Here is a 26,229-nt window from a genome sequence, read left to right as displayed (position 1 = left end):
TCCACGGCAAGTTATCTTTTCACCCACTTTTCTTCATACTTACTTTAAAATTTGGTTTAATATCTTTCCCTATACTTCCCTTGGCATTATTGTTTGTTAGATCTCGCTAATATTGTGTAAAAACAAGGAAAAACGAGCCCTTAGGTAGACACTTATTTCCTTATTCATTAACGAAAATCTCGTACTGGCAGACTTTGTGAGTTTAGGTTGTATACAAGAGACTATTGGTCAGCTGCCCACTCGTAACAAAGTCACGTGCTACGCGACGCCAAAGAGGCTCAAAAGAGTGTGCCACACTTGCCGCCATGGCTACTCGTGGCGCTGACTGACAGTCCCTCGTATAATTCACATATAAAACCTATGAAGTGGCTGCGGGGATAGCTGTCGTGGTAGCTCAGTGGTAGAGAATTGAACGCGTTTTTCGAAGGTCGCCAGTTCGGGTACTGCCCACGGCAAGTTAACTTTTCATCCACTTTGTCTCATATTTACATTACAATTTGGTCTGATATCTTCGCCAATACATTCCTTGAAATTATTGTCTGTTAGATCTCATTATATTGTGTAACAACACGGGAAAACGAGCCCTTAGGTATACGCTTCTTTCCTTATTCAATAACGAGAATCTCGTTCTGGCCGACTTTGTGCATTTAGGTTGTATACGAGGGACTATTGGTAAACTGCCCACTCGTAACAAGTTTATGTGCTACGTGACGCCAGACAGGCTCAAAAGAGTGTGCCACACTCGCCGCCATGACTTCTGGTGGCACTGGCTGACACTCTCACGTTTAGTTCACATATAAACTTTATAAAGGCGCTGCGTGGATAGCTGTCGTGGTAGCTCAGTGGTAGAGTATCGAACGTGTCATTGGAAGGTCGCAGGTTCAGATCCTGCCCACAGCAAGTTATCTTTTCACCCACTTTTCTTCATATTTACATTACAATTTGGTCCGATATCTTCCCCTATACATTCCGTGGAAATATTGTCTGTTAGATCTCAATATATTGTGTAAAAACACGGGAAAACGAGCCCTTAGGTATACACTTCTTTCCTTATTCATTAACGAGAATCTCGTACAGGCCGACTGTGTGCATTTAGGTTGTATACGAGGGACTATTGGTCAGCTGCCCACTCGTAACAAGTTCACGTGCTACGTGATGCCAAACAGCCTCAAAAGAGTGTGCTAGACTCGCCGCCAAAGCTACTGGTGGCGCTGACTGACATTCCCACGTTTAATTCATATATAAACCCTATAAAGTGGCTGGGTGGATAGCTGTCGTGGTAGCTCAGTGGTAGAGCATCGAAAGCGTCATTCGAAGGGCGCATGTTTGAATCCTGCGCACGGCAAGTTACCTTTTAACCTACTTTTCTACATATTTACAATGAATTTGGTCTAATATGTTCCTCTATACTTTCCTTGGTAATAATGTCTGTTAGATCTCACTAATATTGTGTAAAAACACGGAAAAACGAGCCCTTAGGTATACACTTGTTTTCTTATTAATTAACGAGGGTCTCGTACTGGCAGACTTTGTGCATTTAGGTTGTATACGAGGGACTATTGGTCAGCTGCCCACACGTAACAAGTTCACGTGCTACGTGATGCCAAACAGTCTCAAAAGAGTGTGCCACACTCGCCGCCAAGGCTACTGGTGGCGCTGACTGACATTCCCACGTTTAATTCACATATAAACCCTATAAAGTGGCTGGGTGGGTAGCTGTCGTGGTTGCTCAGTGGTATAGTATCGAACGCGTCATTCGAAGGTCGAAGGTTCAGATCCTGCCCACAGCAAGTTATCTTTTCACCCACTTTTTCTTATATTTACAATAAAATTTGGTCTGATATCTTCCCCTCTACAATCCTTGGAATTATTGTCTGTTAGATATCAATATATTGTGTAAAAACACGGGAAAACGAGCCCTTAGGTATACGCTTCTTTCCCTATTCATTGACGAGGGTCTCGTACTGGCAGGCTTTGTGCATTTAGGTTGTATACGAGGGATGATTGGTCAGCTGCCCAGTCGTAACAAGTTCACGTGCTACGTGATGCCAAACAGTCTCAAAAGAGTGTGCCAAACTCGCCGCCATGGCTACTGGTGGCGCTGACTGACATTCCCACGTTTAATTCCTATATAAACCCTATAAAGTCGCTGGGTGGATAGCTGTCGTGTAGGCTCAGTGGTATAGTATCGAACGCGTCATACGAAGGTCGCAGGTTCCGTTCTAACCCATGGCAAGTTATCTTTTCACCCACTTTTCTTCATATTGACCTTACAATTTGGTCTAATATCTTCCCCTATACATTCCTTGGAATTATTGTCTTTTAGATCTCATTATATTGTGTAAAAACACGGGAAAACGAGCCCTTAGGTATACACTTCTTTCCTTATTCATTAACGAGAATCTCGTACAGGCCGACTGTGTGCATTTAGGTTGTATACGAGGGACTATTGGTCAGCTGCCCACTCGTAACAAGTTCACGTGCTACGTGATGCCAAACAGTCTCAAAAGAGTGTGCCACACTCGCCGCCAAGACTACTGGTGGCGCTGACTGACATTCCCACGTTTAATTCACTTATAAACCCTATAAATTGGCTGGGTGGATAGCTGTCGTGGTAGCTCAGTGGTATAGTATCGAACGCGTCATTGGAAGGTCGCAGGTTCAGATCCTGCCCACAGCAAGTTATCTTTTCACCCACTTTTCCTTATATTTACAATAAAATTTGGTCTGATATCTTCCCCTATACATTCCTTGGAATTATTGTCTGTTAGATCTCAATATATTGTGTAAAAACACGGTAAAACGAGCCCTTAGGTATACACTTCTTTCCTTATTCATTGACGAGGGTCTCGTACTGGCAGATTTTGTGAGATTAGGTTGTATACGAGGGACTATTAATGGGCTGCCCACTAGTCACAAGTTCACGTGGTACGTGACGCCAAACAGGCTGAAAAGAGTGTGCCACACTCGCCGCCATCGCTACTGGTGGCACTGACTGATACTTTCACGTTTAATTCACATATAATTCCTATAAGGTGACTGGGGGGATAGCTGTCCTGGTAGCTCTGTAGTAGAGCATCGAACGCGTCATTCAAAGGTCACAGGTTTGGTTACTGCCTACGGAAAATTATCTTTTCACCCACTTTTCATCATATTGACCTTACAATTTGGTTTATTATCTTTCCCTATACTTTCCTCGGCATTATTAAAATTTTGATATCATTGTTATTGTGGAAACACACGAAAAACGAGCCCTCAGGTATACACTTCGTTTATCATTCCTTAACAAGAGTCTCTAACTGGCAGATGTTGTGCATTTAGGTTGTATACGAGGGACTATTGGTCAGCTGCCCACTCGTAACAAGTTCACGTGCTACGTGATGCCAAACAGCCTCAAAAGAGTGTGCCAGACTCGCCGCCAAAGCTACTGGTGGCGCTGACTGACATTCCCACGTTTAATTCACATATAAACCCTATAAAGTGGCTGGGTGGATAGCTGTCGTGGTAGCTCAGTGAGAGAGCATCGAACGCGTCATTCGAATGGCGCATGTTTGAATCCTGCGCACGGCAAGTTACCTTTTCACCTACTTTTCTACATATTTACAATAAATTTGGTCTAATATCTTCCCCTATACTTTCCTTGGTAATATTGTCTGTTAGATCTCACTAATATTGTGTAAAAACACGGAAAAACGAGCCCTTAGGTATACACTTGTTTTCTTTTTAATTAACGAGGGTCTCGTACTGGCAGACTTTGTGCATTTAGGTTGTATACGAGGGACTATTGGTCAGCTGCCCACTCGTAACAAGTTCACGTGCTACGTGATGCCAAACAGTCTCAAAAGAGTGTGCCACACTCGCCGCCAAGGCTACTGGTGGTGCTGACTGACATTCCCACGTTTAATTCACATATAAACCCTATAAAGTGGCTGGGTGGGTAGCTGTCGTGGTAGCTCAGTGGTATAGTATCGAACGCGTCATTCGAAGGTCGCAGGTTCAGATCCTGCCCACAGCAAGTTATCTTTTCACCCACTTTTCCTTATATTTACATTAAAATTTGGTCTGATATCTTCCCCTATACATTCCTTGGAATTATTGTCTGTTAGATCTCAGTATATTGTGTAAAAACACGGTAAAACGAGCCCTTAGGTATACACTTCTTTCCTTATTCATTGACGAGGGTCTCGTACTGGCAGATTTTGTGAGATTAGGTTGTATACGAGGGACTATTAATGGGCTGCCCACTCCTAACAAGTTCACGTGGTACGTGACGCCAAACAGGCTGAAAAGAGTGTGCCACACTCGCCGCCATCGCTACTGGTGGCACTGACTGATACTTTCACGTTTAATTCACATATAATTCCTATAAGGTGACTGGGGGGATAGCTGTCCTGGTAGCTCTGTAGTAGAGCATCGAACGCGTCATTCAAAGGTCACAGGTTTGGTTACTGCCTACGGAAAATTATCTTTTCACCCACTTTTCTACATATTGACCTTACAATTTGGTTTATTATCTTTCCCTATACTTTCCTCGGCATTATTAAAATTTTGATATCATTATTATTGTGGAAACACACGAAAAACGAGCCCTCAGGTATACACTTCGTTTATCATTCCTTAACAAGAGTCTCTCACTGGCAGATGTTGTGCATTTAGGTTGTATACGAGGGACTATTGGTTAGCTGCCCACTCGTAACAAGTTCACGTGCTACGTGACGCCATAGAGGCTCAAAACAGTGGGCCACACTCACTGCCATGGCTACCTATAAACCTATATTGCGGCTAGGGGGAGAGCTGTCATGGTAGCTCAGTGGTACAACTTCGAACGCGTCAATAGAAGGTCGCAGGTTCGGATCCTGTCCACAGCAAGTTATCTTTCAACCCACTTTTCTTCATATTGACCTTACAATTTGGTCTAATATCTTTCCCTATACTTTCCTCGGCATTATTCTCTGTTAGATCTCATTATTATTGTGTAAAAACAAAGAAAAACGAGCCCTAAGGTACAAAATTTTTTCCCTATTCATTAACTAGAATCTCGTACTGGCCGACTTTGTGCATTTAGGTTGTATACGAGGGACTATTGGTCAACTGCCTACTCGTAACACGTTTATGTGCTACGTGACGCCAAACAGGCTCAAAAGAGTGTGCCACACTCGCTACCATGACTTCTGGTGGCACTGGCTTACACTCTCACGTTTAGTTCACATATAAACCCTATAAAGGCGCTGGAGGGATAACTGCCATCGTAGCTCAGCGGTAGATCATCGAACACGTCATTTGATGGTCGCAGGTTTGGATCCTGCCTATGGTAAATTATCTTTTCACTTACTTTTCTTCATAAGGACAATACAATTTGGTCTAATATCTTTTCTATACTTTCTTCGGCTAGATTGTCTGTTGGATCTCATTAATATTGTGTAAAAGCACGGGAAAACGAGCCCTTGGATTTATACTTCTTCCCTTATTCATTAACTAGAATCTCGTACTGGCCGACTTTGTGCATTTAGGTTTTATAAAATAGACCCTACTGAAACGTTCCGTATGAAGTCTTACGGAAAATATATGGACTCCGTAACATTTCTTTATGTACATACGGAAAAAATATGGAGTTTTATGGTAATATACGGAAGTCGTATTGCATTTACGGAAAGCTTCTCATGGAGTATAAGGAAGGATAAGGAAATGGTATGCGCATACGGAACGCTTTTTATGGAGTATACGGAAAGATAAGGAAAATGTATGGCATATATGGAACGTTTGTTATGGAGTATATGGAAGGACGAGGAACGATAAGGAAACTTATGGAGCATACGGAGAGTTCATGATTGAAGATATGGAAGGATAAGGAAAGTGTATGGAGTGTACAGAAGCTTGCATAAGGAAAATGCAGAATGTAAGGTCTTACCAAAATATACAGATTTTAAGGTGCTTACGGAAATGTGCAATAGTGTATGAAAGGCATGTGGATTGTTGCAAAAATGTGGAAACTCTACAGTTGTTGTCACATTTTCAGCAGGAAATCCGAGCTCTATAAAGTTATAAATGAATGCACAGTGACATATATAGTACAAAAGAATAACGCAGGCTAGTCTGTGTTGTCAGTCACCGCTGTTCGCCCTTTTCCAGAATGAATACAACTTCTGCAGATGACCAGGTGCTAAAGTGTGTCACACGGAAAATGTGTCATTCACAAGGAATGACAATAACTGTCATTTTACTTGCATGCTGTCACATGAAAACAAATCAAGCAAAAAAAGCATAATTTTAAGGGCTCGTTTTTTGGTAGAAACAATAATAATGAGAAGTAAATTCAATGTGAATGAACTTGTCAATAATTATTAAACTGTTCTCATTAACATTGGCAAAAAGAAATGTCATTTTAAAATATCGACCATGAGCTTAGCTCTCCTGAGCACCGACAAAAGAAATTAAAATCTATGAAAACTAATTGCACTTAGCCTAAAAATAATTTTTATTGATAGTATGTGCTCCTACAATATAAATACAACTATACACAACTTGCCACAGCTTCACGACAGAAACGAGGTAGGGGCAGAGGGAGTGGTCAGAAAAATAATTAAGTATGAGAGCACAACTGATATGTACAAACACATAATGGTGCTTATCACTGATGCACGGATGGTCGTGTATAGAGCTGGGTCGTTTTGAAATTTTCAAAAGCATTGTTTCAGACCACCATCCAGATTACGCTTCAATTACAAAACTTATGGGCCAGCTTTAATGAATAGGAAGATTATAGGTTAAACAAATGCTTTAAAATATGTCATATCATGGCTGCATGGACGCCTACAAGCTATGTAAAGCGCAATAAAGTGAGGACGCATGAGCTTCTCTTGATGCTTCAGTTCTACATAGATGCTTCAACTGTGCTGCAAAGAAATTTAAACGTCTGTGTGTGCAACATTGTCCATTTTAAACTATCTATATATATATATATAAAATTCCTACTGCGAGTTAAGCTACGTAGCACTCCATAACTCTTCCTTTTATTAAGGGCAATTTTTCAAACAATCAACATTACTCATTTTCTGTCTCATGACTTCGTGCCCGCAATTCTTGGTTTGGCTCGATCACAATTGTTCAGCCCTTATTTTGGAGGAATCAAAAAACATCAACCAAATTTTTGGAACTTCTTCTCGGTGATATTGCCTTCCCTCAACTGCCACAGCTTGAGATGAGTCATATAGCAAGTCTCGTGCATACCTAGGGCCTACCCTTGAAGAAACTGGTCCGGCTGTGAAATGCTCAGTTTTTTCTCAAATAAATTTTTTGGTTTGAGTTTTCTCACTTCTCGAGTCCCTTCACAATCAAGCAGACCCAATGTTCCCCTTAGTCCTTAATTTTGTTATATTATGAAATAAATAAAAAAATTGATAACGAAAATAAAAATACTAATAACTGTTGCGCAAAAAACACAGTCTCACATACGTACTAGAACGCAATATTGCTTTTATTTTGTTTTAGAACCTAAGGCATTAGAAAAAATAGCAGTACAATAAAAACGTTGAAGAAAAATTACACTTGCGGGACTCGAACCTGCGCCTCTCAGTACGACTCGCGTACGTGAACTGAGTGTGTTAGCTTGCTAAGCTATTCGCGCTGAGGAGTGCACTGAGTTAAAGTTATGTATATAAATTTGCTTTTTACACGCTATGTGTTGGCATATATATGTACGATATGCGATAGTATCTATTGTTGTGTGCATATGTTTTGGGATTGTATATTCGTCATATGCTTTTCGCATGTCTTTCAACTATAGATTGCTGCCCCGCCGCGGATGAAAACAAGTATTTTTACACCCACACACAAGCTTGAGCAGTTGAAGCTTGTTTCCCGGGGCTCTCTTGCGATTGAGTCGGCCACCACAGGGAATTAGAGTGATACGCCATTAATCCCTGCATCTAGCTGTATTCCACTTAGTAGCTCTATCGCTTGATGACAAATCGAGCACGGGGCGCGACGCTATTGCGCACGACCATGCCTTGCGTAGTGGCGACATCAGCTGATTGCGCCGGCCGGCTTGCTTCGATTTGCTTCAGAGCAAAGAAATGTCATACCTTGAATGATTTCGTACTGCACTATGTCAAAATGTTACTGCTTTCTAGCCATCCTATAATTCATTGAGAATTGATAACTCTGATATCACTACTGTAGAGCTTTGCGTCGGCGACACGCACCGAACGTGAAACCGCACTACGTCTGTCGTAGAAGCAGTAGGAAGCTGTCGTCTGCTAGAACAAAAACAAAACAAAGACCTGGAAAATATTCATAAGTTGTAACTTGTTTTTTGAATAACCGTTTATCACATTTAAAGTTATTTTGCCAGATAACATAGATTTTTTCAGTTTATAGCAGCGACAGATGTTTTTTTTATTTTCCTCACACAGATATCTAAGTCAAATCCATTCACAGCTAAAGCCACATGTTGTTTGTCTTCTTTGTTTTCGTGGGCATGCCGTTTCGGTGCGTCTATGTGTTCGCGCTGCTACACACGAGAGTACGAAATGTTAAATTTACGCAAGGAAGCGCAGTTCCTCGTTCGTGTGATGTTCTAAGATTGAGCCCTATTCCCGCAGTTGTTCGAGTGCGAATCAAGAGCGAGTCGTCCAAGGAATCGGTGGGTTGGGCGGGTGCTCGAAGGACTCCGAGGTGACGGCTGACGCCTGTGGTCGCTTCCCTCAGGACAGTGTGAAAGAAACTAAAGGTAAGAGGGACACTTTTTTATGTAGACCAAGTATGCCACTCTGTGCAAGTGTGTGTTGCTGCACTCGAACGAAGCGTCGTGAAACGGCAACATTACGCGCCTTTGCGAGTGCGGTTGCCGATTCGCTTTGACAATGCTAACGCCAGCAGAGCCATGGCGCATCGGCGCGGCCTTACTGGAGCTAATTCGAGACAACTGCGGCAACATGCATGTGTATGGTGATCGATTTTTTTCATATGTGCAATGTAGTGAGGAAGACGCACATGGCGCTTGCTACGTTCTTGATTAAACGACGCCTGCAGTGCCATTTGATGCAAAGCAGCATTTTGTTTACGTTCGCGGGCGATACAATTTGTAACTTGGCTAGATTCACCTAGCCAACCGCCTAAGTGGGTTGATTAGCATATGTTCACGTTAGAGCGTTATTATGCCCCTAAACAGTGGCGTGTGCTTGTTAAAAGATATAATGTGTGTGCCTAGTGTAGAGAGAGAGAGGTGTTCGTGTAATCTGCATGTGTACCTGCAAGACGCCTTTGCTTGTAACTAATAATGTACCGGCCAGCACCTACATTGTACGCCTGACTTTGAAGAAAACTTGCATGCACAATGTGAGATTTTGTAATCTGCCAGAGTTGCTTTTTATAAAATAATACACTGCCAGCCTGTTCAAAATATGTTTCGCTGCTGTGTGGCAGGGGTGCGGTTATCACGCTGTTGTGTAGTTGCTGATGCAAGCACTTATAGTTTTGATGCATTAATATTTCTCATCTAACTCATCAGGTGTTTGGCTGTTTCAGCACAAACAAGGCAAAGAGAGAAGGAAGACGGGTAATGACAGGACCAGTGCCGACTTTTGTTTGCAGGAGAATACCCATGTTGGTGTATTATTGTGACAGCCTTTCTGTGTTGCTTTTTTGCCCAATTTATGCAACAACACAGTTGTCAGCAATATGAGAGAGAACACTGAAATTCGCTTTTAAAGATCATGGAGACTAAATGCCTAGTAACTCACAGCACAAAGTAACTACAAAAGACATCAGTATGATCATTGTGGATGAGTACAGTCTTGCATCTAAAAAATATATTGTGCAAAATGTTGCCTAAGTAAGAAACCTCTCTATGTTTGCAAATAGTGTGACGTCACTTCGAGCACCGTGCCAGCCATTCCCTCCCTCTGTGCAAGGGCTGGTTGGCAAGGAAGTTGTTTGTAACGTTCCTGATAGACCACCGAGATGTATGCGATTCTAAACCTGTAGCCTAATATATACGTAATCTTTTGTGCAGTTACATCGCTGCATCTGACACGTACAACTTATTTGCATATTTACATTGCTCCCTTACGACCTAACAAACAAACTTGTTGTTTGCATTGTCACTTCATGAATATCAAGCGGTAAAGGTACTGAGTATATGTGAAACAAGAATCTCTGCTTACTACATGAAGACATATGAGGCCTTCGATAAAACGAGTTATACCTTTATTGAGCTTGCGTACTCGTCGGGGCGATTCATACATGCAGCTTCAGCAAATGGTATCATCCAGCCCGGTGACCTTGCAATTTTTTTCTGCAAACAGTGCAAACACCGAGATGTACCCACTCGCAGATGGTCGCGTCAAGTGCATATTTACCTTGACTAAAATGTCGAATCAAGTTTTTTCATCGACCGGTCCCTGCCATGAGTGCTAACGTCTTCTCAAACAAGACACATTGTTATTGACACTGCACACACCACACACAGTATTCTCAGTTGAACTGATATTCTCAATACTTTACAATGCACACTACATGCCGCAATCAACAGTGCACATTTTAGAAGACTATGCCGCTGTTGCTCGCACAGGCCACCACGTGTGTTCACTTCAAGATAAACAGACAGCGTGGCAAATATTTTACCACATAGATTACCACACAGGTGGATGTTTTTTGCTGACACATACTACAGCTAATGTCGACATTGTAACGTGAAGTGTAAGCTTTGAAAAATTAAAACTTGCCCCAAACACCGCACGACTGAACCGGGCTGAGCCACCAGCAGGTGTGTTTTTTCCAGCCACACCTTTTACATGTGCCAGTGACATCATGCTGTGACGTATCTCGGTAGGGGCCTATCGCTGCATACTTCATGTGAATGAGGGTCCTGTTAGTGAAAGCAGGCATTTTTGATTTCGTAACTTGTTCATGCCCAACTGGACCTTCATTTGTACAAGTTGTCTGACTGATATTCAGGCCAACTTTTGTGTAATAATGTATACAGTTGGCAGTCTGTGCTTGCCCCATACTGTTGTTACTGGTGTTTCTTGTTGTTACTTTGCACTGCTCATTACTGCTCACCTACAGAAACTAGCCTATCTTGCCGCTGTTTTGGACAAGATGCAGCTGGCAAGTGCGATAGTGTTCATAACTCTAAATTCTCCAGCAAAAATTATCGTTTCATATTCAGTTAGTTGCAATCATATAAGTACATTATAAGAAATCATTGATTAAACATGAATCCGTGTTCCTTTACATAATTCTCACAACTTTTATATCAAACTGAATGGTGTTTATAAGAAACATGGGTTTTAGCTAAACTTCATGCTCTTTTCTCGAACAGCTGACAAAACCCTATTGCATGCTTACTTGCCATGAATCGGACTGTGTTTGAAATACATTGCAATTCTTCACCGGACTGCCAGTACACTTCGCAATGGGGGAACCTTTATTAACCATGGATTGATTAATTAAGAACGGAAAGAAAGAAGCGGCAGGCCGGGATACTTGATATTGGTATCCGTTTTGCTACCCAGCGCATTATCATGCAAGTTTCCTATAGAGTGGTTATGCGTCTTGCATGTGTCTCTGTAAACCAAGAACTTTTGGTAGAACTATATTTATCTTACAAATGGTTGCAGGACTGTGGATGCTGTAGGGCTGCCTAGGAATGGTGGAATCCCTGGACATGTGTTCAACCTTGCTGCATCAGCTCCTTGGTGTTTTAACGGCATCTTTACAGATGTGTTGGGTGGGTAAAGCAAGCAGGTTTCAACACAAGGAAAAGTATAATATGGCAGCACCTCTTGTGCGTGCCTTACATCCCAAGTATATCAAATATTTATCTTGCCTTGTGGCCTGTAATTTTTAAAGAGACACTTCTTTTTGCTTTATATTTGAGTCTTGACGCTTCGACAGCAATGTATTTGTGTTTGACAGCAAGTGTTCTTGAAGAAATAACTGATCTCAATAATGACAAAACACCCTTCATACTTGGTCCTTAGCATAAGCTAGCACATATCTGCAGCAGACTCAATTATTCATTTTTTGCTGGGATGATAATGGGCAAGTAGCAAAGGCAAGTTCAGATTGGAGTGGTCGGTGACGTCTGTTTAGGCTCTGCCATATTGCTTTGCAACCAGAGTTACTTGTGGCCATATATACAATGAAGCCACATGACGTGCATTCTGAATGAGATTACCATATCACATTTCACTTCATCTTAGTATGTGCCAAACAACAGCAGATATCATTAGCTTGCCACTATAAAGGGATCCTAAACCAACACAAGGTTGAAATTTAGTCATGGTGTTGCAGCTGTGTATGACTCTACAATGGATGCATAGCCGTGATAATTTGTCTATATGCTGTCGCAATAGTAATGTTACACACATTGTACGATACAAAAGAAGTCCTCACTTATTTTGCTTTTTTTCGCTATGCTTCTTTCTTGTTTCTTCTTGCCATGTGTTCCTCCTCACTGTACAAGGAGCAAGAGCAGTGGGCACACAAACACGTATTTTAAAAAAAATGTTGTAAGGTGAGCATTGAGAAGCTGAACACTTCCGAAAGGCTCAAAGAGGTAAAGGTATTGTTTCTAGCTATTTTTGGGCATCCATAGCTAGTTGTGCTGCTGCAGTTAAAAAATAAGTTAAATGTTAAAAATTAATTGGAGATGGTTTGGCACCCATAATTGCAGTTACATACAGAACTAGGTTTCAATGCGTAAGCAAAATCTGTTCTTTCTAAATCAATCCTAATGATATCTGAAATTCAGGAAATATTCACAGAAAAGCTCAGGATAAGGCTAAGTGGTTGCCCCTTGAACGTGAAGGAGATACCCTTCTTCTAAAAGGTCAATAGACAGTCTAGTAGTCTCGATATTACATGCACTATAAAATATTCTGGTGTGGTGGTTTTCATGCATGTTATAATGAGAGGGGTTTTTAACAGAACTGTTGTCACTTTGCCCTGCATTGCTGAAATTGTTCACATAGTTATAATACATGAATCACTTTATGCCTTTTGATTTCATGCAAATGGTTTGCTTACCCAGTCGGTTTAACTTGATTTGGATAAAATCATAAATGCTCTAAAATTTTTTTTACTATACAGCAGGTTTATTTTTAAAATACGCGACCATTGATGTGAACGCAGTTGGTGGCGTGCTTGATTAATCCTTCACTATCACCACTCTAACTACACCTGCTACAGTGCATAGTGCGACAAAAGTAATGGTACTTAACATTACTGGCAGCATACACTTTTATGTCTCAAAATAGGTTAAAAAGCCAGGTAAAAATGTGTGTACGTTTTTTTTTTCGCTCCAACTAAATAAACTGGTCTACTCAAAGTACCTTCCGCTCTTTTAAGGTCCTCAAACTTTTAGGTGTTCAAAGGAAGTATCAATGCCATATACTTTTTTTGTCAGCCTACTCACCACTCTAATAATAAGAATTACCCGACAACATTACCCAGTAAAGTAAAGGAATGTTATAAAAAGTAATGTCAATTCAATTGTCAAAAAACGTTGCCAAGTTACGTTTTTGTTCACTTTTCTTTTCACAATTTTGTTAAAATTACTTTTGATAACTTCCCCTATAGTTTGTTTGGCATCATTTTCTGCTAGTTCTCATTATAATGTGTTGAACAAAGACAACAAACCCTTAAATTTATAGTTCTTTCCTTTACTCATGGATCCGAAACAGTGAATCTCAGTAATCTTAGCGGTGTGTGACTTGTTTTTTTTTGATCAGTTGTGCATGTGTTCAAGTACATGCATTTAGGTGGGAGGGCAAACTATTGCCTCCCCCTGTGACTAGCAGATTTTCTGAGAACTGACAGATGCATAATGCTGCTAAAGAAGTATAGGGATATTGGAAGTAATCGTAACGTAATTGCAATCGTAATGTAATTGCCAGTAGGCAAAAAAAGGTGTCCCACACTCGCCATAATGGTAACAGGCAGAGCTGAGTGACTCTTAGATGTATAAATGCACATATATACCGTACAAAATGGAAGAGGGATAGCCGCCATGGTAGCTCAGTTGATAGAGCATCGGACATGTTATTCGAAGTTCGCAGACTCGGTCTCTGTACAGGGCAGGTTATCTTTTTTTCTTCTACTTTTCTTTCTTCACAATTACAACACTTCTATTCTTCTTGAAGATTTTCTGGTGTAAAAAAGGTACCTTATAATCTGAAGAGGCAAACAGAGTGTGCCAGTGTACGAGTTAGCTCTTATAGTGGTTACAAGTAAGATATGTTTTGAAGAATAAATCATTCTGCCACTTGCCTAAAGAATGGCTACAGGACATGGCGCTGGATGCACTTTGTTATTTTTGAATCAAGCTATCTTGTATTCTATTTTTATAAATTACATGGGATACGCATGAATGTATCACACACTTTAACGCCACAAAGATTATGCAGCGAACAATGCTATAAATGCGAAAATGCATAAGGATAAGGTGAAAACTGCTGGTGCATGTTAAAGAACCCCAGGTGGTCGAAATTTCCGGAACCCTCCACTACGGCGTCTCTCATAATCATATGGTGGTTTTGGGACGTTAAACCCCACATATCAATCAAGGTGAAAACTGCACCCTCAACGAGAATGTACAGGGAGCACAGGGTGCAGGCGTCATTCCTTCTGCCCGTGCTTTTCAAGTGCGAGCTGTTTTCACCTCGTTCTGACCAACTAACTAGATTGAGATGTGTTGTTATAGTGCAAGAGGATGCTCCATGGGAAACTAGGTTTGTCTCAAACTCTGTGTGTGTCTTTCAACCTATATGGTGCCCGGTTCAAGAGTTCATGCAGACCAGATCTAAATAAAATAAAATGGACCATGTGAATAAACAGGATCGTGTAAAATGTCGTTTTCGTGTGCAACTGTAGTTGTGGTTGTGCTGAATGGCCTTTCTTTATATACACTACATAACAAACTTGCTCCTTTAGAGTCGAGTGCATCTTCGGATCGATTGTAAATGTTTGCATATGCGAGGCCTCAAGTTTTATAAGAAATTCTTCAGTGTGCCACGAGGAAATGTGTGTTCAGCGAAAATTTGTATATCATTATCTACAATTCTTAAAGCCTCGTCTACAACTTTATGCAGGTTGACCTTGAGCAGAAAACGAGGAGCGGCAGCAGCCCCCAGAAAAGAGCAAGCACCCTCCAAGCTCCCGAAGCTCTCTTCGACAGGAACAGCAAGGTCACTGTGTGGCATTGAAAACCATTGCAAGAAGTGCCTTATCAGTACACTGTGCTGCTCTTTCATCGCAGAAGACGAAGTTGACCACTCTAGAGGAACTTCACGCTGTGTATTGTGAGTGCTTCAGTGGTTTTGTTTTTGTCCAGCCAGCAGTTAAGAAATCATGTGTCAGATTCAGCCAGGATGGCTAGAGGGTGTCGGGCAGGCATGTGTGGACATTTGTCTAGCCAAGTAGTGCCAATTTTCGCACTGGTCATGTTGGAGTTACTGCCACAATCACAGAAGCTACGTCACCTCTCTAAATGTACAGATGTGTCGGGGAAGATTAGCTGCATTAGGTTTTTCTATAACTGATAGCTGCCAACATTCTTCATTATATAGCAGTTTTGTTCCTCACTTATGGGTGTAAAGTCCTCCACAGAAAAAATGCAACACGTCTACTTCCAGAAGGCTCCAAGGCCCTACTTGTAGGTTTTTCGGCTTGTATCATAAGTACCTCGTTTGGGGTACATGAACATTTTATAAACATGTACAGCGAAAAATTTGGGTGGCCGGTCGTTTTGTTGTTATCATGTTCCTCGCAGTATTCTTAAGCATGTTGTGCATTACGTTGTCAATCTGGTTAATGTGCATAGAAGACATTACGAAGTTTTAGGCTAAAGTATAAAAAGCCTGGAAGCAAGCTATCAATAATTTTTTAACAGAGTGTCTTAATCTCATACATGATACATCACTAAACTTTCGTGGGTATTCATCAATGTAAGCTCGTCTTAGTGTTATCCAAAATGAAGATGTGAGTCGACAGATGGAAACATCTAGTAATCAGGGTGAACAGTAGAAGTGCTTCAGACAGGCTGGCCGATGTTGCGATAGGAGGACCTATTTTTTAGAAGTTACCTTGTCATCCTTGGCGTGTTAGTTTAAATGGGGTCAGTAATGACATCATCTTTTGGTATAGGCGTGTGTGCCTGTTGGAAATGTTTGTCTGAAAAAAAAAACCTATAACGCAGAAGAGTGCAGCCCTTGCTTCTTTTCAAGTTAGGTTGCGCTGATACAAAGTGTTCTCCTGTCGGAGGTTGGGGGTAAGGGAAGCAAAAAAAAAGATAAATGATAGAAAATAAAAAAAGGAAAAAAAGGGGAATGCAAAGTAAAAGTAGTGCTACACTGCTCCTACTTTGCATCCCCCCTTTTCTTCTTTTTTTCCCCTTGTTTTCTTTTTTCACCTTTTTTGTTACATTTGCATTGTCCCATCTAGTGCATGAATCAAGGACACATGGCTTTGCTATAGCAAAGATGCCTATGTGGTGTTGGATTGAACAGTGCATTGTACTTGATTTAGGTAATTACAGACTGATCAGTCTTGCAATAAGTGCTTCCTGTCTATCACCACACATGTTCAATTGAAAAGTTTGTGCTTGGCTCTTAGTATGCTGGTATATAGCTTGTGTCTTGGACTACTCAAAATGAATGTTATTTTGCTGCTGTTTATGGTAATGAATTTATCCAACATGAAAATATCTTGCATTGTGAACTTTGTCGGACCTGCCTTTCTTTTTCTTTCCTATGCAGGCATTGTATGTGAGGGAGGCAGTAACAGAGAGGTGATAGCTTGAGCTTCGGAAGAATAAATGCTGGCAGTGAGGCAATTACGCATCAAACATCCCAGCCATTTTGCCATTCGTCCTAAATGTGTTTTGAAAAAAAAAATATTGTGCTCGTTTACTGTATTTTTCTGAAAACAGCAAAATGCTAAAGTATATCGCAGAGAACAAAATATTAGGCCACGTTGGTGCCTTCTGGACTTCCCAGGATGTCGTCTGGGTGTTGTTTTTAAAAAGTAAAGTGTTTCAAAAATACTGCCTTTTCTACACCAAATTCGGTCTTGGTATTAAGTAAAGGTGATTGTGTGTAGTGCATGAAGCTCAGTAATATTGGTCCAATTTTTTCGCCACATCAAAAACCAGGAAGCAGTTCTCTTTATATGGCAAGTTATATGATTACACTTTGTCTTAAAGTAGAAATGAATTTTTGAAGTTTTCTTATGATGGCTGTTTTCTGCATTTGATGTACGACAGCTTCCGTTCCGAAGTTCCCCATGGCCCTCAATAGGAGTCTTCAAAAATCATTTTCCTCATTTAAACAAAAATTGTGATGATAACACTTGCCATGTAACAAGAATTGTTTATTTGCTTTCAACTTACATATAAAAGTAATTTTCAATTAGACAAACACACAGCTCAAATTGCATCTCAATGTGGACAAAAACGATAATATAGTGATATTTGTAATCTGGGCCTAACATTATTTTTTTTCGTAAAATATAACTTCTGTGCAGCGAGTATTTGTGGCTCAAATATTCATACAAAATGAAGTATTGCCATACAAGAAATGCAAACAATAAACAGTTTGGCTGAATTTTTCAAAGCCTATGTAGCAGAAAAATTGCACTAATGTTACTTGACTTCAAATACTTTAAGAAGCATCTTTACTTAATATGTAGATCAAATTTGATATGGCAAGAAAAAGCAGTACTTTAAAATTTTTCTCACAAATTATACCCGCACGACATTCTGCGAAATTCTGAAGGTAGCCACGTGACCACTACTCTTTTCTCTTCAAAACATTTCTGCAAATACCTATTTTCAGAAGAGTAAATTACCATCATTTTTTAAACTATACATCTGTGATGGTCGCCAGGCAGTATGGTTTGTATGTTTGGTGTAGAATAGCCCAGTGCAAAAAACAACAAATGGCTGAGCATCCTTTGACGCTCGGGCAATTTCGAAAGCGTTTGTTTGTTAGCAGCAATTCAGTTAAGCCCAAGTCTTTATGCTTAGGCCCAGAAACAAAACACAAGTCTCTAAAGTAGACCTAAGAGTCATGTGTTCTCACTGTTCTAAGGCTTGTGGAGCCTCATTTAGTGCAAGCTTCACCATATTTTAAAAATTCAGATTCAACCAACAGGTTTTGGAGGCACAGGGCATTTTCAGCTAACTTGTTTCACACCAGTTACTTAGATAAAAATTAGATAAAAAGCGGAAAGTAGAGGTAAAAATACCATTTTAAAGGCATTGTAGGTAATAACAAAAAGGACTGCTTTCTTTTTTTGTGTGGTGCTTTGCCTGAACGCTGTGCTTTTTGTGGTATAGTTCATTGTCTAGTGAACATAGGCCTTAAAAACTAACATTAGCCATGTTGAGGTCGATTTCTTGGTTATAGTCATAGTAGCCATATAAATAATTATGACTTCAAACTTGATTGTTCTTTTGAAGATTTTTTTTGCATAATGATATTTGAGAGTCTTAGTCAATTTTGTTTTAAGAAAACGTGATGTCATAATAGGGTCACTTTTTGTAGAGTCGTTCAGTTCTACCTTACCTTTTACATTCCTAATAGAGCAGTTATTTTCAATATCGGTATTTAAAATGAAATGAACATGCTGTATGTAGTAAGGTGTAAGCACTTACAGATAGCACATGCACCCAACTTTTCTGTTGGCAGTTTATTTCTGTTATTCTTGATTTATGTGTGGGGTTTCACGTCCGAAAACCACTATATGATTATGAGAGACGCCGTAGTGGAGGGCACTGGAAACTTCGACCACTTGGGGTTCTTTAACGTACACCCAAATCTGAGCACACATGCCTACAGCATTTCTGCCTCCATCGGAATTGAAGCCGGGGTTTGATACCGTGACATGTGGGTCAGCAGCCGAATTTCTGTTACTCTTGCTCCCCTATATGTGCGCAGTTCGGTTATAGTTATCTGGCTTGCACAGATTTTTTAAGGCACCTGCCTGGTCCTGCTTGCTTTCATGGTAATTTTAACCTTCATAGGTTGCATAGGTTTAACTCTCAAAATTGTTCAAGATGCCAATTTTGTGCACAAACTGTATAGTATAAAGGCAGCAAATGTACATGCACACACTATTAAATGAACATTGAGAGCTTTCACTTGCAGTTCCTAAAGTTTTACTGTGCAGGAAGCGTTTAAATCATAATTTCATAAGGACATATTAATAGATTATCTCCACCATTGAAAATTGTGACAACCTAGTTATTTTCAATGTGATAAGCATGCTGTTTTTTTATGTGGAAGAACTAATTTATACACTCATTCCTTCTATTATTCACATATGCATAACATGAAGGATTGTGTGCCTTAAATTTTCAGTTTCATTCTGTGTGTTATATTTCTTGTGCATGTCAACTATTGTGCTAACATGTGTCTCTGACATTATTTGTGCCAATTATTTTCATTTCTAGGTGCCTATGAAGGACACATAAGTTCTATCGCAGTCACCTTCGAAATTTACAGTGGTGCCGGAGCCTCAAGCAGCATTTCGCCGATCTCCACAAGGCATTCATGAGATAAACACAGCGCCACACTTTCACAGTGCTATAATTATTATCTATGTTTAAACATTTCGTTCTAAAATTGCTGTTACATTGTGCCACCATCCTGTGGCTTAGGTGGGCTCGTGAAATTGTGGTGCAGTCACCTCATTTGTGTACGATCAACACTGCAATGTCACTATTCACAGCTGGAGCATACAGACAAATACAAAAAACATATTGATTGTAGCAGGGCTGATGTGTATATTAATGCTTCTCTATTGATAATAATAACTTTATAAGTTCTTTAAGTCTTGCATAGAACACTGCATTAATGTGTTGCAATGTAACCACCATTTATGATCGCTAGCATGTTTAGTAGTTTTGTAATGTATTTTATTTAAAAGGTAATTTTGCTTCCGCATCACGACAATTAGTAAGATGCCGATGATTCAATCCCTCATCATGCACATATAAGAAATATTGTGATTTGTACACAGTATTGCATGTACTCAAGATGTGGACGTCTATTGAATTTACACATTATATTGCTTTGCACTAGATTCAGACGTAACGTGCACACATTTCAGTTATTTCCGCATGATACGTCTTTCCATAAGATGAGGAGTCCGCATCATACGTCTTATGGGGAGTCCGCATCATACGTCTTCCATATTCCAATAATTCCGTATGTGAGGTCTCCGCATCTTACGGAACGTTTCAGTAGGGGACTATTGGTCAACTTCCCACTCCTAACAAGTTGATGTGCTACGTGACGCCAAACAGGCTCAAAAGAGTGTGCCACACTCGCCGCCATGACTTCTGGTGGCACTGGATGACAATCCCACGTTTAATTCCCATATAAACCCTATAAAGTGGCTGGGTGGATAGCTGTCGTAGTAGCTCGGTGGTAGAGCATCGAACGCGTTATTCGAAGGTCGCAAGTTTGGGTACTGCCCACAGCAAGTTAACTTTTCATCCACTTTTTCTCATATTTACATTACAATTTGGTCTGATATCTTCCCCTATACATTCCTTGGAATTATTGTCTGTTAGATCTCATTATTTTGTGTAAAAACACGGGAAAACGAGCCCTTAGGTATACACTTCTTTCCTTATACAATAACGGGAATCTCTTACTGGCAGACTTTGTGAATTCAGGTTGTATACGAGGGAATATTGGTCAACTGCCCACTCGTAACAAGCTCACGTGCTACGTGACGCCAAACAGGCTGAAAAGAGTGTGCCACACTCGCCGCCATCGCTACTGGTGGCGCTGACTGACACTCCCACGTTTAATTCACATATAAAACCTATGAAGTGGCTGCGGGGATAGCTGTCGTGGTAGCTCAGTGGTAGAGCATCGAACACGTTATTCGAAGGGCGCAGGTTTGAATCCTGCGCACGGCAAGTTATCTTTTCACCTACTTTTCTACATATTTGCAATAAAATTTGGTCTAATATATTCTTCTATACTTTTCTTGGAAATATTGTCTGTTAGACCTCGCTAATATTGTGTAAATACACAGAAAAACGAGCCCTTAGGTATACACTTGTTTCCCTATTAATTTACGAGGGTCTCGTACTGGCAGACTTTGTGCATTTAGGTTGTATACGAGAGATTATTGGTCAGCTGCACACTCGTAACAAGTTCACGTGCTACGTGATGCCAAACAGTCTCAAAAGAGTGTGCCACACTCGCCGCCATAGCTATAGGTGGCGCTGACTGACATTCTCACGTTTAATTCACATATAAACCGTATAAAGTGGCTTGGTGGATAGCTGTCGTGGTAGCTCAGTGGTAGAGTATCGAACGCGTCCTTCGAAGGTCGCAGGTTCAGATCCTGCCCAGGGCAAGTTATCTTTTCACCCACTTTTCTTCATATTGACCTTACAATTTGGTCTAATATCTTGCCCTATACTTTCCTCGGCTATATTGTAAAGTTGATATCAATAATATTGTGGAAACACACAAAAAACGAGCCCTCAGGTATGCACTTCGTTCCTCATTCGTTAACGAGGGTCTCTAACTGGCAGACGTTGTGCATTTAGGTTGTATACGAGGGACTATTGGTCAGCTGCCCACTCGTAACAAGTTCACGTGCTACCTGACGCCAAAGACGCTCAAAAGAGTGTGCCACATTCGCCGCCCTCGCTACAAGTGGCGCTGACTGACACTCCCACGTTTACTTCACATATGAAATGAAACCTATAATTTGGCTAGGGGGAGAGCTGTCATGGTAGCTCAGTGGTAGAACTCCGAACTCGTCATTATAAGGTCGCAGGTTCGGATTTTGTTAACGGCAAGTTATCTTTTTACCCACTTTTCTTCATATTTACATTAAAATTTGGTCTAATATCTTCTCCTATACTTCGCTTGGCATTATTGTCTGTTAGATCTCGCTAATATTGTGTAAAAACATGCAAAAACGAGCCCTTAGGTGTACACTTCTTTCCTTATTCATTAACGAAAGTCTCGTACTGACAGACTTTGTGAGTTTAGGTTGTATACGTGGGACTAATGGTCAGCTGCCCACTCGTAACAAGTTCACACGCTACGTGACGCCAAACAGTCTCAAAAGAGTGTGCGACACTCGCTGCCATTGCTACTGGTGGCGCTGACTGACATTCCACGTTTAATTCCCATATAAACCCTATAAAGTGGCTGGGTGGATAGCTGTCGTGGTAGCTCAGTGGTAGAGTATCGAGCGCGTCATTCGAAGGTCGCAGGTTCAGATCCTGTCCACGGCAAGTTATCTTTTCTCCCACTTTTCTTCATATTTACATTATAATTTGGTCTAATATCTTCTCCTATACTTCCCTTGGCAATATTGTCTGTTAGATCTTGCTAATATTGTGTAAAAACATGGAAGAACGAGCCATTAGGTATACACTTCTTTCCTTATTCATTAATGAAAGTCTCGTTCTGGCAGACTGTGTGAATTTAGGTTGTATACAAGGAACTATTAATCAGCTGCCCACTCGTAACAAGTTCACGTGCTACGTGACGCCAAAGAGTCCAAAAGAGTGTGCCACACTCGCCCCATAGCTATAGGTGGAGCTGACTGACACTCCCACGTTTATTTCACATATGAAATGAAACCTATAATGTGGCTAGGGGGAGAGCTGTCATGGTAGCTCAGTAGTAGAGCATCGAACTCGTTATTCGATGGTCGCAGGTTCGGATCCTGCCCAGGGCAAGTTATCTTTTCACCCACTTTTCTCTATATTCACTTTACAATTTGGTTTAATATCTTCCCCTATACTTTTCTCGGCATTATTGTATGTTTGATCTCATTAATGTTGTGTACACCTGAAAAAACGAGCCCTAAGGTTTATACTTCTTCCCTTATTCATTAACTAGAATCTCGTCCTGGCCGACTTTGTGCATTTAGGTTGTATACGAGGGACTATTGGTCAACTGCCCACTCGTAACAAGTTTATGTGCTACGTGACGCCAAACAGGCTCAAAAGGTTGTCCCACACTCGCCGCCATGACTTCTGGTGGCGCTGCTGACACTCTCACGTTTAGTTCACATATAAACCCTATAAAGGCGCTGGGGGGATAGCTGTCAGCGTAGCTCAGCGGTAGGTCATCGAACACGTCATTCGGTGGTCGCAGGTTTGGATCGTGCCTATGGGAAGTTATCTTTTCACCTACTTTTCTTCATACGGACATTACAATTTGGTCTAATATCTTTTCTATACTTTCTTCGGCAAGATTGTCTGTTAGATCTTATTAGTATTGTGGAAAAACACGGGAAAACGAGCCCTTAGGTATACACTTCTTTTTTTATTCATTAACGAAAGCCTTGCACTGGCAGACTTTGTGAATTTAGGTTGTATACGAGGGAATATTGGTCAGCTGCCCACTCGTAACAAGTTCAAAGCTACGTGATGCCGAACAGGCTGAAAAGAGTGTGCCACACTCGCCGCCATCGCTACTGGTGGCGCTGACTGACATTCCCACGTTCAATTCACATATAAACCCTATAAAGTGGCTGGGTGGATAGATGTCGTGGTAGCTCAGTGGTAGAGTATCGAACGCGTCTTTCCAAGGTCGCAGGTTGAGATCCTGCCCACGGCAAGTGATCTTTTCACCCACTTTTCTTCATATTGACCTTACAATTTGGTCTAATATCTTTCCCTATACTTTCCTCGGCTATATTATAAAGTTGATATCATTAATATTGTGGAAACACACAAAAAACAAGCCCTCAGGTATACACTTCGTTCCTTATTCATTAACGAAAGTCTCGCACTGACAGACGTTTGTGAGTTTAGGTTGTATACGAGGGAGTATTGGTCAGCTGCCCACTCGTAACAAGTTCACGCGCTACGTGACGCCAAACAGTCGCAAAAGAGTGTGCGACACTCGCCGCCAAGGCTACTGGTGGCGCTTACTGACATTCCACGTTTAATTCCCATATAAACCCTATAAAGTGGCTGGGTGGATAGCTGTCATGGTAGCTCAGTGGTAGAGTATCGAGCGCGTCATTCGAAGGTCGCAGGTTCAGATCCTGCCCATGGCAAGTTACCTTTTCACCCACTTTTCTTCATATTTACATTACAATTTGGTCTGATATCTTCCCCTACACATTCCTTGGAATAATTGTCTGTTAGATCTCATTATATTGTGTAAAAACACGGGAAAGCGAGCCCTTAGGTATACACTTCTTTCCTTATTCAATAACGAGAGTCTCGTACTGGCAGATTTTGTGAATTTAGGTTGTATACAAGGAACTATTAATCAGCTGCCCACTCGTAACAAGTTCACGTGCTACGTGACGCCAAAGAGTCCAAAAGAGTGTGCCACACTCGCCACCATAGCTATAGGTGGAGCTGACTGACACTCCCACGTTTATTTCACATATGAAATGAAACCTATAATGTGGCTAGGGGCAGAGCTGTCATGGTAGCTCAGTATTAGAGCATCAAACTCGTTATTCGATGGTTGCAGGTTCGGATCCTGCCCAGGGCAAGTTATCTTTTCACCCACTTTTCTCCATATTCACTTTACAATTTGGTCTAATATCTTGCCCTATACTTTTCTCGGCATTATTGTATGTTTGATCTCAATAATATTGTGTACACCTGAAAAAACGAGCCTTTAGGTTTATACTTCTTCCCTTATTCATTAACTAGAATCTTGTACTGGCCGACTTTGTGCATTTAGGTTGTATACGAGGGACTATTGGTCAACTGCCCACTCGTAACAAGTTTATGTGCTACGTGACGCAAAACAGGCTCAAAAGATTGTGCCACACTCGCCGCCATGACTTCTGGTGGCACTGGCTGACACTCTCACGTTTAGTTCACATATAAACCCTATAAAGGCGCTGGGGGGATAGCTGTCATCGTTGCTCAGCGGTAGATCATCGAACACGTCATTCGATGGTCGCAGGTTTGGATCCTGCCTATGGCAAGTTATCTTTTCACACACTTTTCTTCATACGGACAATACAATTTGGTCTAATATCTTTTCTATACTTTCTTCGGCATGATTGTCTGTTAGATCTCATTATATTGTGTAAAAACACGGGAAAACGAGCCCTTAGGTATACACTTCTTTTTTTATTCATTAACGAAAGCCTTGCACTGGCCGACTTTGTGAATTTAGGTTGTATACGAGGGAATATTGGTCAGCTGCCCACTCGTAACAAGTTCACGTGCTACGTGACGCCGAAGAGGCTGAAAAGAATGTGCCACACTCGCCGCCATCGCTACTGGTGGCGCTGACTGACACTCCCACGTATAATTCACATATAAATCCTATAACTTGCCATAGGCAGGTTTGGATCCTGCCTATGGCAAGTTATCTTTTCACCCACTTTTCTTCATACGGACAATACAATTTGGTCTAATATCTTTTCTATACTTTCTTCGGCATGATTGTCTGTTAGATCTCATTATATTGTGTAAAAACACGGGAAAACGAGCCCTTAGGTATACACTTCTTTTTTTATTCATTAACGAAAGCCTTGCACTGGCCGACTTTGTGAATTTAGGTTGTATACGAGGGAATATTGGTCAGCTGCCCACTCGTAACAAGTTCACGTGCTACGTGACGCCGAAGAGGCTGAAAAGAGTGTGCCACACTCGCCGCCATCGCTACTGGTGGCGCTGACTGACACTCCCACGTATAATTCACATATAAATCCTATAAAGTGTCTGGGGGGATAGCTGTCGTGGTAGCTCTGTGGTAGAGCATCGAACACATCATTCAATGGTCACAGATTTGGTTCCTGCCCACGGCAAGTTATCTTTTAACCCACTTTTCTTCATATTGACCTTACAATTTCGTCTAATATCTTTCCCTATACTTTCCTCGGCATTATTTTAAACTTGATATCATTATATTGTGGAAACACAAGAAAAACGAGCCCTCAGGTATACACTTCTTTCCTTAGTCATTAACGAAAGTCTCGTACTGGAAGACTTTGTGAGTTTAGGTTGTATACGAGGGACTATCGGTCAGCTGCCCACTCGTAAGAAGTTCACGTGCTACAAAACGCCAAACAGTCTCAAAAGAGTGTGCCACCTCGCCGCCATGGCTACTGGTGGCGCTGACTGACATTCCCACGTTTAATTCACATTTAAACCCTTTAAATAGCTGGGGGCCTAGCTGTCGTGGTAGCTCAGTGGTAGAGTATCGAACGCGTCTTTCGAAGGTCGTAGGTTCAGATCCTGTCCACGGCAAGTTA

The 26,229-nt window shown here is 41.1% G+C and overlaps 1 long non-coding RNA gene across 1 annotated transcript; it reads left to right on the top strand.

The window, feature by feature from the left end:
• Positions 1-8,478: 8,478 nt before the first annotated feature.
• Positions 8,479-22,334, top strand: LOC142776695 (uncharacterized). Its single transcript, XR_012887723.1, has 4 exons — positions 8,479-8,728; positions 11,622-11,731; positions 15,096-15,305; positions 19,457-22,334. It is a non-coding gene; the product is annotated as an uncharacterized LOC142776695 (long non-coding RNA).
• Positions 22,335-26,229: the final 3,895 nt, after the last annotated feature.

This window comes from Rhipicephalus microplus, chromosome X (genome assembly GCF_043290135.1).
Source record: "Rhipicephalus microplus isolate Deutch F79 chromosome X, USDA_Rmic, whole genome shotgun sequence".
Taxonomy (NCBI): Eukaryota; Metazoa; Arthropoda; class Arachnida; order Ixodida; family Ixodidae; genus Rhipicephalus; species Rhipicephalus microplus.
The sequence above is the reverse complement of the archived record's forward strand: the minus strand, read 5'-3'. Positions and strand labels throughout refer to the sequence as shown.